The following is a 14491-nucleotide window of genomic DNA, read 5'->3' on the forward strand; positions in this document are numbered from 1 at the left end:
CCACTGTAAGTACTTTAAAAAGACGCCGATGTTGTGAAGGTGGGAAACACACCACTAATTTTGCTAGTGAAAGTCCGACCTGCATCAGACTTAGCATGTCATTAAACTGTGTGAACTTGCTAACCTGCAAAACCTGAGTAGGAAGTTGCTTGGAAGTGTCCCTCTGTTTGTGTTTTCTACTGTTAATGTTAATTGTATTGTGAGAAATGTAGTGAACTCTACTACTATAGAACCAGAAAAACATGAGCAAGAAGCTGCTTAGAGAGGGACGGGTTCTGCATAACCTCATACTGTATGTTGCTCACACAACACAACATACACACAATATAATCATAATCAACTATGTACAGTGGAGCAAATAAGTATTTAGTCAACCACTAATTGTGCAAGTTCTCCAAATTGAAAATATTAGAGAGGCCTGTAATTGTCAACATGGGTAAACGTCAACCATGAGAGACAGAATGTGGGGAAAAAAAACAGAAAATCACATTGTTTGATTTTTAAAGAATTTATTTGCAAATCATGGTGGAAAAGAAGTATTTGGTCTATACCAAAAGTTAATCGCAATACTTTGTTATGTACTCTATGATGGCAATAACGGAGGCCAAACGTTTTCTGTAACTCTTCTCAAGCTTTTCACACACTGTTGCTGGTATTTTGGCCCATTCCTCCATGCAGATCTCTTCTAGAGCAGTGATGTTTTGGGGCTGTCGTTGGGCAACACGGACTTTCAACTCCCTCCTCACCCCGTGGCGTCAAAATGATAACAAGAACGGTGAGCAAAAATCCCAGAACCACACGGGGGGACCTAATAAATGACCTACAGAGAGCTGGGACCACAGTAACAAAGGCTACTATCAGTAACACAATGCGCCGCCAGGGACTCAAATCCTGCACTGCCAGACGTGTCCCCCTGCTGAAGAAAGTACACGTCCAGGCCCGTCTGCGGTTCACTAGAAAGCATTTGGATGATCCAGAAGAGGACTAGGAGAATGTGTTATGGTCAGATGAAACCAAAATAGAACTTTTTTGGTAGAAACACAGGTTCTCTTGTTTGGAGGAAAAAGAATACTGAATTGCACCTTACCCACTGTGAAGAATGGGAGTGGAAACATCATGCTTTGGGGCTGTTTTTTCTGCAAAGGGACCAGGACGACTGATCTGTGTAAAGGAAAGAATGAATGGGGCCATGTATCAAGTGATTTTGAGTGAAAATGTCCTTCCATCAGCAAGGGCATTGAAGATAAGACGTGGCTGGGTCTTTCAGCATGACAGTGATCCTAAACACACAGCCAGGACAACAAAGGAGTGGGTTCGTGAGAAGCATTTCAAGGTCCTGGAGTGGCCTAGCCAGTCTCCACATCTCAACCCCATAGAAAATCTGTGGAGGGAGTTGAAAGTCTGTGTTGCCCAAAGACAGCCCCAAAACATCACTGCTCTAAAGGAGATCTGCATGGAGGAATGGACCAAAATACCAGCAACAGTGTGTGAAAAGCTCGTGAAGTTACAGAAAACGTTTGGCCTCCGTTATTGCATACAAAGGGTACATAACAAAGTATTGAGATGAACTTTTGGTATTGACCAAATACTTATTTTTCACCATGATTTGCAAATAAATTCTTTAAAAATCAAACAATGTGTTTTTCAGTTTTTTTTCTCCACATTCTGTCTCTCATGGTTGAGGTTTAACCATGTTGAAAATTACCATGTTGAAAATTACTCTCTAATCTTTTCAAGTGGGAGAACTTGCACAATTAGTGGTTGACTAAATACTTATTTGCCCCACTGTACATAAGAAAGAAAAAAAAGTTTTTTTTTTTTTTTAATTCTCCGAGCTACCCACACTAGCGTTGCGATCGACTGGTTGATTGTGATCAATGTAATGAGCACCCATGATTTAGCATATCAATTAATTAGGTTCATATTCGTGAGAAATATAGCCCTGACCCCCGTTCAACCAATCTGTTTGGTCTTATTAATGTCCTATCCTGAGCAAAAAGTGTACATGCAGGTTATGCTGTTATATCGTCCCTACCAATGTTGAGACCTCACCTATGCCCTTGGTTAAAAATAAAATGCAGATCATGTGAAAAACGTCACTGTCGGGCAGAATCCTTGCAAAATTAACATTTTCCAGAAAATAAAATTAAATAGCATCTTGCGTGTGTTGTGAACACTGCAGGCAGGTCTTAATTTTGATATTGGCTGCTATGCAGTAGGGAATTGTCAGGGCCTTCTACGCCTTCAGAAAAGGGCTAAAAGAAGTCAGGACCATTAAAAAAACAAGTATTATCCATAAAATGTGTAATACGTTTCAAATATTATTTTCTATTTCATTTTATTGAATAAGTGCATCAACACACTTCCCTCTCTTGATGATCTAGTCAGGTCTATTGTCAAATTCACATTAGCAACTAAAGGGGTACAAGCATGAAAGCATACCGTATTATCCCATCAGAATTTAAAACCTCTAATAGGACCCTGTTAGCTGTCTTATTTATTGGTTAGGACTTGTGCGTTTTCTAGAGAATGATGGGAGAATCAACCAATCACCTTTGATTTTAAGAAGGCATGACCTCCACCGCCGTTATATATTTATAAATTTTTTTTTAGGCTTTTCCGAAGTGAGAGATCTCACATGGCCGCCAGAGACATACTATTTTCGGCCACGCTTGCTCGGAGAGTCAGCGTTATATCCTGGTTGTCAGGCGAAACCTAATTTTTGGCTTTAATGATGAAAAAGGGGTATGTTGAGGCATTTTGACTGGAAACAAACCCACCAGGGTTGTTGGCAGAGCTCAATTGCTGTATTTATTATCATTTATTTTAGCAGAAATGTTCAGATAAACTGTACTGCCAGTCATAAAAGTCTTCTTGGGGAATGAATTTTGTGTTGAAATAAGTGTGTTAGGAGACAGCCATTTTGGTGAATGCAATTATTTTATCTAATTTTTCATATTTAAGTTTTTGTAATTTTCATTTCGTTTTATTAAAGGGAAGAACAGACTTTTCGTTTTTATAAAATTTGAAAAATTTGTTTCACTTGTAGGTCACCATTGTTGTTGATGACGTAATGCACTGGGGGGTGACCTCACTTGGCAGCGCTGCCGTACTTCCACAGTGTCACTCGTTAGCTACATAAAATAGTCGTCGGTTCTGCCGTTCCAATTTCAACCCGAGCGGAAAAGTGATGAGCAGGACAGGACTGCTGATATTTTGCAAAACGAGCAGCAAAGGCAATTAAATCAAGGACTCCAGCGGGATTCGAACCCGTTTGACAGACAAGCGCGTAGAACATAGGACTATACTTCCTCATGTATTTTTGCTCAATGACAAAAATTATTCAGAATAAAACAAATTACAGATTGAGAAAACGGAAAGTTAAATACACCTGAAATTTATGCATGGCTCAAATAAAATGATTAAAACGTTTATTTTACTTACCACTAGAGGTGTGCGAAATTTCCGATTCTGAGATTATTCGCGATTCGGCCGTGGAAGATTTGAGAACGATTCACAAAAATCCTAAATTCCGATTATTGAATTATACCAGGTAAAGCAGACCTAAAACAGCGCAGTCTTCGGGACGCAATGAAGAACGGACTGAGAGTAAATATCATGTTCAACTCATGCCGCTAGATAAAAAAAACAATAATACCTGACTGTGGCTGACAGCTGCTTCAAACAACGGCCAGTTGCTAGTTGCTACAAACATACGACCACATACGGCTATAGTAGATATCACATATATGTAGAACTAGATGCAAAATGACAGACGACGGCGCCGGTAGAACATGTAAAAAGAACTAGATGCAAAATGACAGATTTGCTGTTTAGTAGTTGCCGCGTTGTTAACAGCCGCCATCTTAAAGCAGTAGACTTCTCTAGAAGGCTCTGTTGTAGCGAACTTAATTATATCTAAAATACTCCTAAATCGGCAAAATATTAACTTGAACCCATTTTTAAATGATGAAACAGTTTTAAAACTTTGACATGTCGAAAGTAGACAGAAGGGAAATTATGGAATAACGGGAGAATTTTTACAACTTTAACGGTTGATTCACATCATTAAATTAATTGAATATAGTTTAAAGCTGCTGATACAGAATGGGACTTGAGTATTTAATTTACTGTTTTAAACTGTTAACATGATACTGAAATATTAGTTTGGTTTAGCCTGAGAGGATTTTTGAACAATTTTGGGGGTGGTAACATCAATAATCGATTTATAATCGAATCGGAGCCTCTGAATCGTAATCGTATTCGAATCGTTAGGTGCCAAAAGATTCCCACCTCTACTTACCACGCAGTAAAAAATAAAAATAAATTGTTTTTTTTTTTTCTTGTTGAATATTTATTCATTATGTATTTCTTCTCAATGAAAATAAATTGTTTAGATTTTTTTTTTTGAAAATTGCAAATTGTTTCAACACATTAAAATATCTGACGTAGATATCCCAACTGTCTGGCTTCCTTGTCCCTGCCATCAGCAAAAATTAAATACACAGCAGGACAGTTTGATGTCAAGTTTTGCATTGAAATGGTGAAAATCATGTTGAAAATATTATTTAAAAATATTACTACTGAATAAAATTGTTTTGTTTTGGGTCTTTTACCATGTACTCAGACTTTACATGGCATAATCTAAGGGTGTCCATAGACACCAAGCTCTGATGTGTATGCATTTTTTTTTTAATTGTGCAAGCAATCGCATCCCACATGCGTTGTCCGTCCGTATGGTAAAACCTGAAAGGAAAACGCAACTGAAAAGAAAATGTGGCTCACTTCAGACGGCAAGCAGACAGCAATAACATAGGGATAGCGTAAAAGGGTTTGTACAAACACACAAAAAAAAACACACAATCACGAAAAGGGAGACAAAAAAAGGGTCCGTGACAGTAGGTTGGGGGAAAAAAATGTAAAAAAAAAAAAAAAAAAAAAAAACAGAGGGAAAACTGTGGTGAGAGGCCGACAAACGAAAAAAACAAGGCAATGATGCAACTAGCAACGAAGGGATATCCAAACTGTCAAATGGCAGCAAGTCAATATCTTTGAGAGCCGCCTAGGATCGGTTTAACACTAGAAGTCCCAGAGAATTCTGGTACTCAATATATATTAAATTATATAAATATAATATAATAATAATAATAATAATATAATATGAAAAATATAACCAGAATTAAGGGGCTTCTGACTCAACAAGACATGGAAAAACTTATGCATGCATTCATTTTCAGCAGATTGGACTACTGCAACGGTATATTTACAGGTCTTGATAAAAAATCAGTCAGGAAGCTGCAGCTAGTACAGAATGCTGCAGCCAGAGTCCTCACAAATACAAGGAAGCTGGACCACATTACACCGGTTTTGAAATCGCTACACTGGCTTCCAGTGAGTCAAAGGATAGACTATAAAATACTACTGCTCGTCTACAAAACACTTAATGGCCTTGGACCAAAATACATGCTTGACTTGTTAGATTCCTATGAGACATCTAGACCCCTAAGGTCGTCTGGAACGGGTCTTCTGCATGTTCCAAGAACAAGAACCAAGCAGGGTGAGGCAGCATTTAGTTATTATGCTCCTCACCTCTGGAACAAGTTACCCGAACGTCTGAAGTATGCTCACACTGTTAGCTCCTTTAAATCAGGGCTAAAAACGCTTTTGTTTGGCACTGCATATCCATAACTGTCTATATATTTCAACCTACCTGCCTTCTATTCCTCTTGTGCTTATCTCCATTGCTGATTTCAATGATTATTAGTAGTAGTAGTTTTTGCTTTATTTTTATTTTTGTTTTATTTTTATTTATTTATTTTTATTCTGTGATTAAATGTGATCATTTGTCTTGGTTTTTATGTTGTGTTGATTTAAATGTGATTTTTATGGTCTTCATGTGATGTAAAGCACTTTGAATTGCCTTGTGTTGAATTGTGCTATATAAATAAATTTGCCTTGCCTTGCCTTGCCTTGCCTTACTCCTACTAGTCCCAAACAATGGCCGATATGGCCTCTCCCCCTGAAAACCCAGAGGTGGCAAAAATGACCCAAGTGCTTTTGAATTGGCAAGTCATTGTCGGACAGACAACAGCCGTTCATAAGGAAATGCAGCCACTAGACATACATTAACTTCAGACACAATGACCACAATCCATACTCCATGCCCCTGATTCAGTCCTTCTAAACTATAGACACAATTCCTGCTTTACACTCAAATTGCAGTTCTAAAATGCTTTTTTTTTCTTCTTCAAAACAATGTACACATTTGGGCCATTCTTTCTGTCGTCATGTGTGGCGTATAGGAGAAGTTAATTAAAAAATGTGTCAAACGTGTCAAACGTGTCAAACTTCATAAATAAATGTAATTGAATAAATGTAGCTTGACTTGAACTGACACAAACTATCACAAATCACGGAGGAGAGGCCAAATCGGCCATTGCTAGGGAATATTAGGAGTATTTATCTTGGGAAAGGCCAAGTCGGCCTCTGCTGGGTTTTCTAGTGTTAAAGACCCAGCTGATGAGCTGGAATTGGATTCAGGTACGACGGTGGGAACTCATCGCACAGCTCTGTAACAAAACAATCTGACCAGCAGCAGAATGTTACAAAATTGTGCCAGTCGTCATACAAGCTTTGCCTGCTAGCTAGCACAGCTACTCTCCCAGTCCACCCCAACCGTGTCATCACCCCCAGCGTGCAACATGGCGCCCTCCGGAGGTCAAAATATGTTCTAAATATTATAGATTTTTAGATCAATGGCAATAGTATATGTGTTTCTAATAATATATTTTAGTAAAAGAGAACAATTGTGGCTTATTACAGCCAATTGTGGCTTATTAACACAGTAAACAAAAAAACCCCCGATAAAAAACAATTGTGTTGTAAGTAAAATTATATTGTTTATTATAATAAAGTACCGTAATAATCTATGGGAAATACCATATTTAGCGTTACATGCAGTACTTTCACAAATCAAAACGATTATAGATGAAGCTTTTAATGTAACTCAGCTCTGGATTGACTCAGCTTCCCAATAAGCAGCATCATGACAACCTTCAAAAGAGAGGGGGGCGGGAGATCTCCTGAAGGGTTTTCGCTTGCAGCTGATTCTCATGTGTTTTGCTCCTCCAGCAAGTAATCCTTTATCTTATTTAGTGCGCTAAGTAGCTCAGAGAACCCATATTTTATTACGTACGTTATGTTTTGCCCTGTTTGTCGATTACAAGCTCTCTTCCCAAAATAATTATATTCTGTATTATATGCAGGTCATGAAAGCAACACGAAAGAAAGCGTTTAGTAAATTGTCTCTTGATTTTGAATGAAGGCTGCTACCCAGTCCGACCTGACCTATACAGTGTACTGTATATATTTGTGTACATTAACAGTACCATAAGCGAATTTTAAGGGGGGGCCAGGCCCCCCCTGGTGGCCGAAAAGTATAATTGCATGAAATTGACTTTTCTCTTTATATAAAAGTTGTAAAGCAATAAAACTGCAACAAAAATGAATAAAATGAACAAAAAACATTTTTTATAATGGGTCAAAATTATTTTTCAAACAGATCATGTGACTAGCACCTTTAGACGGTCATTTGCTTTGCATATAATTAAAAAAAAAAAAAAATTAGGGGAGGACAATTTTATTTTACAAATGATTTTTTTCTTCGATTGAAAATATTTTTTTGATTAAAGCAACTTTTTGGGGGATTGAATGATTTAGACACAAATATCCTACCCATAATACGGCCCAAACACAAAAAGGATTGCTTCAATCAACTAAAACTTTTTCAATCAAAAATTAAGTGTTGCAAATTTTTCAATCTCAAATATTTTTTCACATTCAAAAATGTTCTCTATGATTGAAAATTTTTCTCTTTTTTCGATTGATGTGATTTTTCTTTTTGAAAATATCTATTTTTTGAAGCAACTTATTTTTTGATTGAATAATAAACACAGAAAACATCCTAGCCAAAATGTGGCCCAAACACAAATCAACATTTCTTCAACCAAAAACGTTGCTTCAATCCCCCCAAAAAATTCAAAGAAAAATAGCTTTCACATGCATTTTTTTTTGAGTTTCAAATTTATTTTTGCATTCAAACATTTTTTTAATTTAAAATATATATTTTGATTGAAGAAACTTTTTTTTTTAATTGAAGCAACTTTTTTTTGATTGATTAATAAAGACACAAATCTACCTCCATATGGCTCCGCCCAGGGGATAAAATTTTTGACTGGGGTAACTACATTGGCACGACACCGCCGGGCGTACCATATTCAATGGTTGACGATCTTGGCGAAAAGTATTGCCTAATTTAGAATTCCCCTCCAGAATGATGGGAAACAAAAAACGCTCATTGTCAACTTATTATTATAAATATTCTTGTAAGTTAATTTTATTGCTGACACTGCGTTTCGGGGTCTTCAACATTTTGAAAGTCAAACTCCGCCTATGGCCAGTACATACTTATGGAAACGTATATCTTAGAAATTGGTCATGTTAGTCAGCACATAAATGACCTCTGGTGATTTATGATTGGCTACATAAATTTAACATTTTAGTGGACAAATTGAATCTGTCGTCATGCAAGAAGCGAATTCAGAGTTTAATGCTGCATTGACATCCCACTTATTTTCAGGTTGAATTGTCCTTTTTATGACTCACTCTGCAGTTGCTCATAAACATCCGGTTTAAAAAGTGGCAATTAATTATAAGCTTTTATTTTGGCAGCTGTGTCCATGATGTCATCGAGGAGCTTTGTTGTAGTTAGTTTTTTTTTTGTTTGCTCTGTGAAATGAAAACACTGCCACAAAACTAAATAGTGGATTGTAATGGAAGAGTGCCAAGCCTGTGCTGAAAGCACCGCCGCCTTTAATCATCTCTAAGCATTAGTCCTTGCTCCAGCAACACAATGACGGATAATTTGCGGTCATCGCTCAAGTCTCGTATCACGGGTGTCAAAAACGAGGCAAGGGGCCATATCCGGCCCACCACATCACTTGCTGTCGTACTTCATGATTCAACCGTTGCCGGAGGGTGTATTTTTTCCCCCATCACATTTATAATGGCCGTCAATTATTCTCAGATTTTCACTATCGTGGTCAGGGCTCGCTTACTATCAGCTGTGAATAGCGGGGGCCCACTGTTAAGTAGATTGAGTTAGAAACTCAGTCATGGAACGAATTACTGTGAACGTATTATTCATTCAATCAACCGGCCACAATTTTTGTGTTTATAATGTTACTAAGGGTAGGTTGAGACAGCAGGTCTTGATGCACAATTCCGATTTTTTGTCATATCTGTTTTTTTTTTTGGTATGCCCGTTCGGACTGCCATTGTCCATTGAGCCCGTCCAAGTATTACCCATAAGCACTAATTCGCAGTCTGACACGCGCTGAGCAAACTGACCCGTATAAGCAGAAGCATCAAAACAAATAACTGTGCATGCATGACACACACACATAGGCCTTATGTGTGTACGTCAGTTTGCCCAGACTCGGCCATGTAAGCAATACTGAAATAATGCTCATTTGGCGCACAGTAGGACACCGAGCATTATAAGGCTTATCCTTTACTTCATTGCATTTTTAAAAGACAGTGGTCAAGCCAGTGTCCTGCGTAGTAAAAGTTCAAGCTAGGCGCTAACGCTAATGAACAGCTACATCGCTGCCGTATTGCGTGCTGTTCTCACTCTTTGCTGACATAACCTAGTCATAGCATAGGTCGGGGGTCAGCAACCCGTGGCTCTAGAGCCGCATGCGGCTCTTTAGTGCTGCCCTACTGACTCTCTGGAGCTTTTTCAAAAAAATTTGAAAATGGAAAAAGACGGGGGAAGTAAATATATATTTTGTCCTTCTCAAAAAATTAGGATATTGTGGTTAAGTTAATTATTTTCTGTAATGTACTGATAAACATTAGACTCTCATATATTTTAGATTCATTACACACAACTGAAGTAGTTGAAGCCTTTTATTGTTTTAATATTGATTTTGGCAAAAAAGTCAAGAAAAACCAAAAATCCCTATCTCAAAAAATTTGCATATTTCATCCGACCAATACAAAAATGTGTTTTTTAATACAAAAAAAGTCAACCTTCAATTAATTATACCAGCTATGACCTCAATACTTGGTCGGGAATCTGCTGAGGTGTTATGGAGGCCCAGGACCTTAAGCTCATCCACAATGTTGGGTCTGGTGTCTCTCAACTTCCACTTCACAATATCCCACAGATTCTCTATGGGGTTCAGGTCAGGAGAGCTGGCAGGCCAATTGAGCACAGTAATGTCATGGTCAGTAAACCATTTACCAGTGGTTCTGGCACTGTGAGCAGGTGCCAGGTGGTGCTGAAAAATGAAATCTTCATCTCCATCTTTTCAGCAGATGGAAGCATGAAGTGCTCCAAAATCTCCTGATAGCTAGCCTCATTGACCCTGCCCTTGATAAAACACAGTTGACCAACACCAGCAGCTGACATGGCACCCCAGACCATCACTGACTGTGGGTACTTGACACTGGACTTCAGCATTTTGGCATTTCCTTCTCCCCAGTCTTCCTCCAAACTCTGGCACCTTGATTTCTGAATGACATGCAAAATTTGCTTTCATCTGAAAAAAGTACTTTGGACCACTGAGCAACAGGCCGGTGCTGCTTCTCTGTAGCCAGGTCAGGCGCTTCTGCCGCTGTTTCAGGTTCAAAAGTGGCTTGACCTGGGGAATGCGGCACCTGTAGCCCGTTTCCAGCAGACACCTGTGCACGGTGGCTCTGGATGTTACTACTCCAGACTCAGTCCACTGTTTCTGCAGGTCCACCAAGGTCTGGAATCGGCCCTTCTCCACAATTTTTCTCAGGGTGTGGTCACCTTACTTTTTCCTTCCCACTGAGGTGCCTTGATACAGCACTCTGGGAACAGCCTATTCGCTCAGAAATTTCTTTCTGTGTCTAAGCCTCTTGCTTGAAGGTGTCAATGATGGCCTTCTGGACAGCAGTCAGGTCGGCAGTCTTGCCCATGATTGCGGTTTTGAGTAATGAACCAGGCTGGGAGTTTTTAAAAGCCTCAGGAATCTTTCGTAGGGGTTTTGAGTTAATTCGTTGATTCAGATGATTAGGTCAGTAGCTTCTTTAGAGTACCTTTTCATGATATGCTAATTTTTTGAGATAGGGATTTTTGTTTTTTCTTGATTTTTTGCCAAAATCATCAATATTAAAACAATAAAAGGCTTGAACTACTTTAGTTGTGTGTAATGAATCTAAAATATATGAACGTGTATGTTTATCAGTACATTACAGAAAATAATGAACTTTATCACAATATGCTATGTTCTTCAGAAGGACTAGTACATATTTTGTTTTAATATGGTTTCTGTAGGAGGACAAACATGACACAAACATTCCTCTAATTCGTTAATATTGTAATGAAGTTAAAACTTGAGGTGTACAACAGAGTAGTCATGTAGTGCGTCATTCTCTATAGAATGCACTGCAGGGAAAATAAACATTTAATCATGAGGGTTCATGATGTATTTTTAGCCAACTTAGACATTTTGAATGTAGGCTAATATATCTAGTGTAGATAAGATACATACAGCATGTATTACCTTCATTATAAGCCCTATGTTTTTTCCAGCTCCAGACATACGCGTTTTTTGGAGTGGCCGTGGCGCAGTTGGTAGCTAAAGTTGTCCTGGGACTGAAGGGTCACTGGTTTGATTCCCGGCTATGACTGCCCACTGTTGAAGTGCCTTTGGGCAAGGCACTGAACCCTAGTTTGCCCCCAATGGGTTGGCAGTGCCTTGCATGGCAGCAGCACCACTAGTGTGTGAAAGGTCACAATGCACGAATCGGATTTTTTCGTGTCTTCCGACTCGAGTGAGGCATTAACTTGACAGTCTGAACGTGACAAGTCTGATAGAAGTGGACCATTTCAAATCCAATATGGGTCCCCCTTTTGTATGTGGTTTAGGTCCGATCTGGGCCGCATTTTTCCAGAATGTGGCGGCGGTCTGAACTGTCAAGTCTCCCAAATCGGAATTCATGCAGCAAATACGTCAGCAATGAGCGAGAGTGGCAGGCAGGACGGCAGCAATGTAGCTGTACATTAGCGTTAGCGCCTAGCTTAAACTCGGCTTTTACGCAGTAGCCTGGCTTGACCACAGTCATAAAAACAATCAAATTAAGAAAGTCTTATAATGCTCGGTTTTTTTCTGTGCGCCAAATAAGCAATATTTCAGTATTGCTTACATGGCTGAGTCGGGGCAAACTGACACACACACATAAGGCTTATGTGTGTGTGTGCGTCATGCACACAAAGTGCGTGCATGCGTTCTATCGTTCCATATACATTTGGAATATAAGACTAAACGGGGATTATTAATGTCTGTTTTTCGTGTCCTCTTTTTGGAAATCAAAATAAGATCACCCTTAAATGACATACAGCCAGCATGTGTAGTAGGAGTGTGACAAAATATCGAAATGGTGATATATCGTGATACTTCGCATCCCAAAAGGTTATCGATACTCTCATGCCAAGAATCGAGATATCGTTTTAAAAAGGTGTCAATGTTTAAAAAAAACAAATAAATAAGGAACGAACAAGTTGCTGCCAAAATCTTCCACGATAGTAGTATCTCAGTTAACTCCATGGCTGCCATTGATGGCGCTCGACGCCCAGTACATTAAGACTGGGAAGGGTGAATCAACGTTCGTTCATTTGAAATTGGAGCATTCACAGTCACTCTTTCTGATTTTCGGGGCATTAACAGGTCACTTTCTGTTCATTTTAGGGCATTTACAGGTTACTTCCTGCTGCGTTTGAGTCACTCCCAATTCATTTGGGAGATTTGCAGGTCTATGCCTGTCCTGTTGATTTTGGGTTACAGAACAGGAAGTGACCTATAAATTGCCCCAAAATCAACAGGAAGGAACTGAAAATCAAGAAGTGGGAGGGGCCTGTTTGAAGTGGGTGGGGTTCATTCGCTGCCACCCTCCCAGTTCAAATGAATTGGACATCTACCAGTGATAAACTTACAGCAGAAGAATCAAGATAGCTTGTTTTTCTGTTTATTAGTTGTTTTGTAGAATATCCTAGAATGATTTACTGACCAATATATCGATAATCGTTGTATCGCCATATCGTGACATCATCGTTATCCTGAGCTATGTATCACAAATTGTATCGTATCTTGAGATACCAAGAAGTTCCAACTAAAGATGTCCCGATCGATCGGCATCCCGAGCACATCATTTTCAAAGTATCGGAATCGGCAAAAAATATCGGACATGCCTTTTTTTTCATATATATATATATACATACATATATATATATACATATTTTTTATTGAATTGTTTTCTAATTGTATATAACATTACAGACGAAATGTCTTACACTCATCCAGAGTAGTTTGGCTTAAAGTAGGGCTATCAAATTTATTGCGTTAACGGCGGTAATTATTTTTTCTTAATTAATCACGTTAAATAATTAATGCATGCATGCGCTGCACGACCCACTCACGCATTGTCGCTTTCAATCTATAAAGGCGCCGTTTTACCAATATATAGAGCTAAACGCAGCGTATAATGAGTAGAGAGAATTTTTACAGCCTTTGGAACCTTTTTTTATTTGGTTAAAGCCTTACATTCCCTCTCTCAGCAATTAAAACTAACGTGGGAGGCAATGTGGGGAAGAAAGGTGGTAGTTGATCATTTTCTTAACACCCTATGTTCTTTCCCAACGCAGAGAAGATATATCAAATGGTGCCCCTACGCACAGTCATGGTTGCACTTCCCATCATGCATTTGGGTTGAATGGATGCAGTATCATTCACTGAAAGCTCAACAGATATACTAGATGGCAATATTTAGTCACAATATACAAAGTCACATTTATCCTTTAAGAATTCTTTCTATCCGTGGATCCCTCTCACAGAAAGAATGTTAATAATGTAAATTCAATCTTGAGGATTTATTGTCATAATAAACAAATACAGTACTTATGTACTGTATGTTGAATGTATATATTTGTCCGAGTTTTATTCATTTTTTTCTTAATGCATTGCCAAAATGTATATGATCGGGAAAAATTATTGGGAATAATTGGAATTGAATCGGGAGCAAAAAAAAAAAAAAGCAATCGGATCAGGAAATATCGGGATCGGCAGATACTCAAACTAAAACGATCGGGATCGGATCGGGAGCAAAAAAACATGATCGGAACAACCCTAGTTCCAACCTCTAATGTGTAGTCATTTGTTTTGATGCTTCTGCGCATGTGGGTGAGTTTGCTCAGTGCGTCAGACTGCGAGTACTTGAATGGGCTTTTTGGACAAAGGCAGTCTGAACGAGCACGCCAAAAAAACAGATAAGACAAAAAATCTGAAGAATTTTGCATTAAGGCCTGCGGTGTGAACCTAGCCTAACAGACAAAACATTGAATTTCTAAAAGCACTGTTTTTGGATGTACATCGCCATAGGCTATAGATGTACTGCAAGAATGTAG

The 14491-nt window shown here is 38.6% G+C and overlaps 1 protein-coding gene across 2 annotated transcripts in view; it reads left to right on the forward strand.

Annotated features, from left to right (window-relative positions):
• Positions 1 to 14491, forward strand: part of kcnj3a (potassium inwardly rectifying channel subfamily J member 3a) — a 123730-nt gene that overhangs the window by 99009 nt on the left and 10230 nt on the right. The gene's annotated exons all lie outside the window — the stretch shown is intronic.

Source organism: Corythoichthys intestinalis, chromosome 12 (genome assembly GCF_030265065.1).
Source record: "Corythoichthys intestinalis isolate RoL2023-P3 chromosome 12, ASM3026506v1, whole genome shotgun sequence".
Lineage (NCBI taxonomy): Eukaryota > Metazoa > Chordata > Actinopteri > Syngnathiformes > Syngnathidae > Corythoichthys > Corythoichthys intestinalis.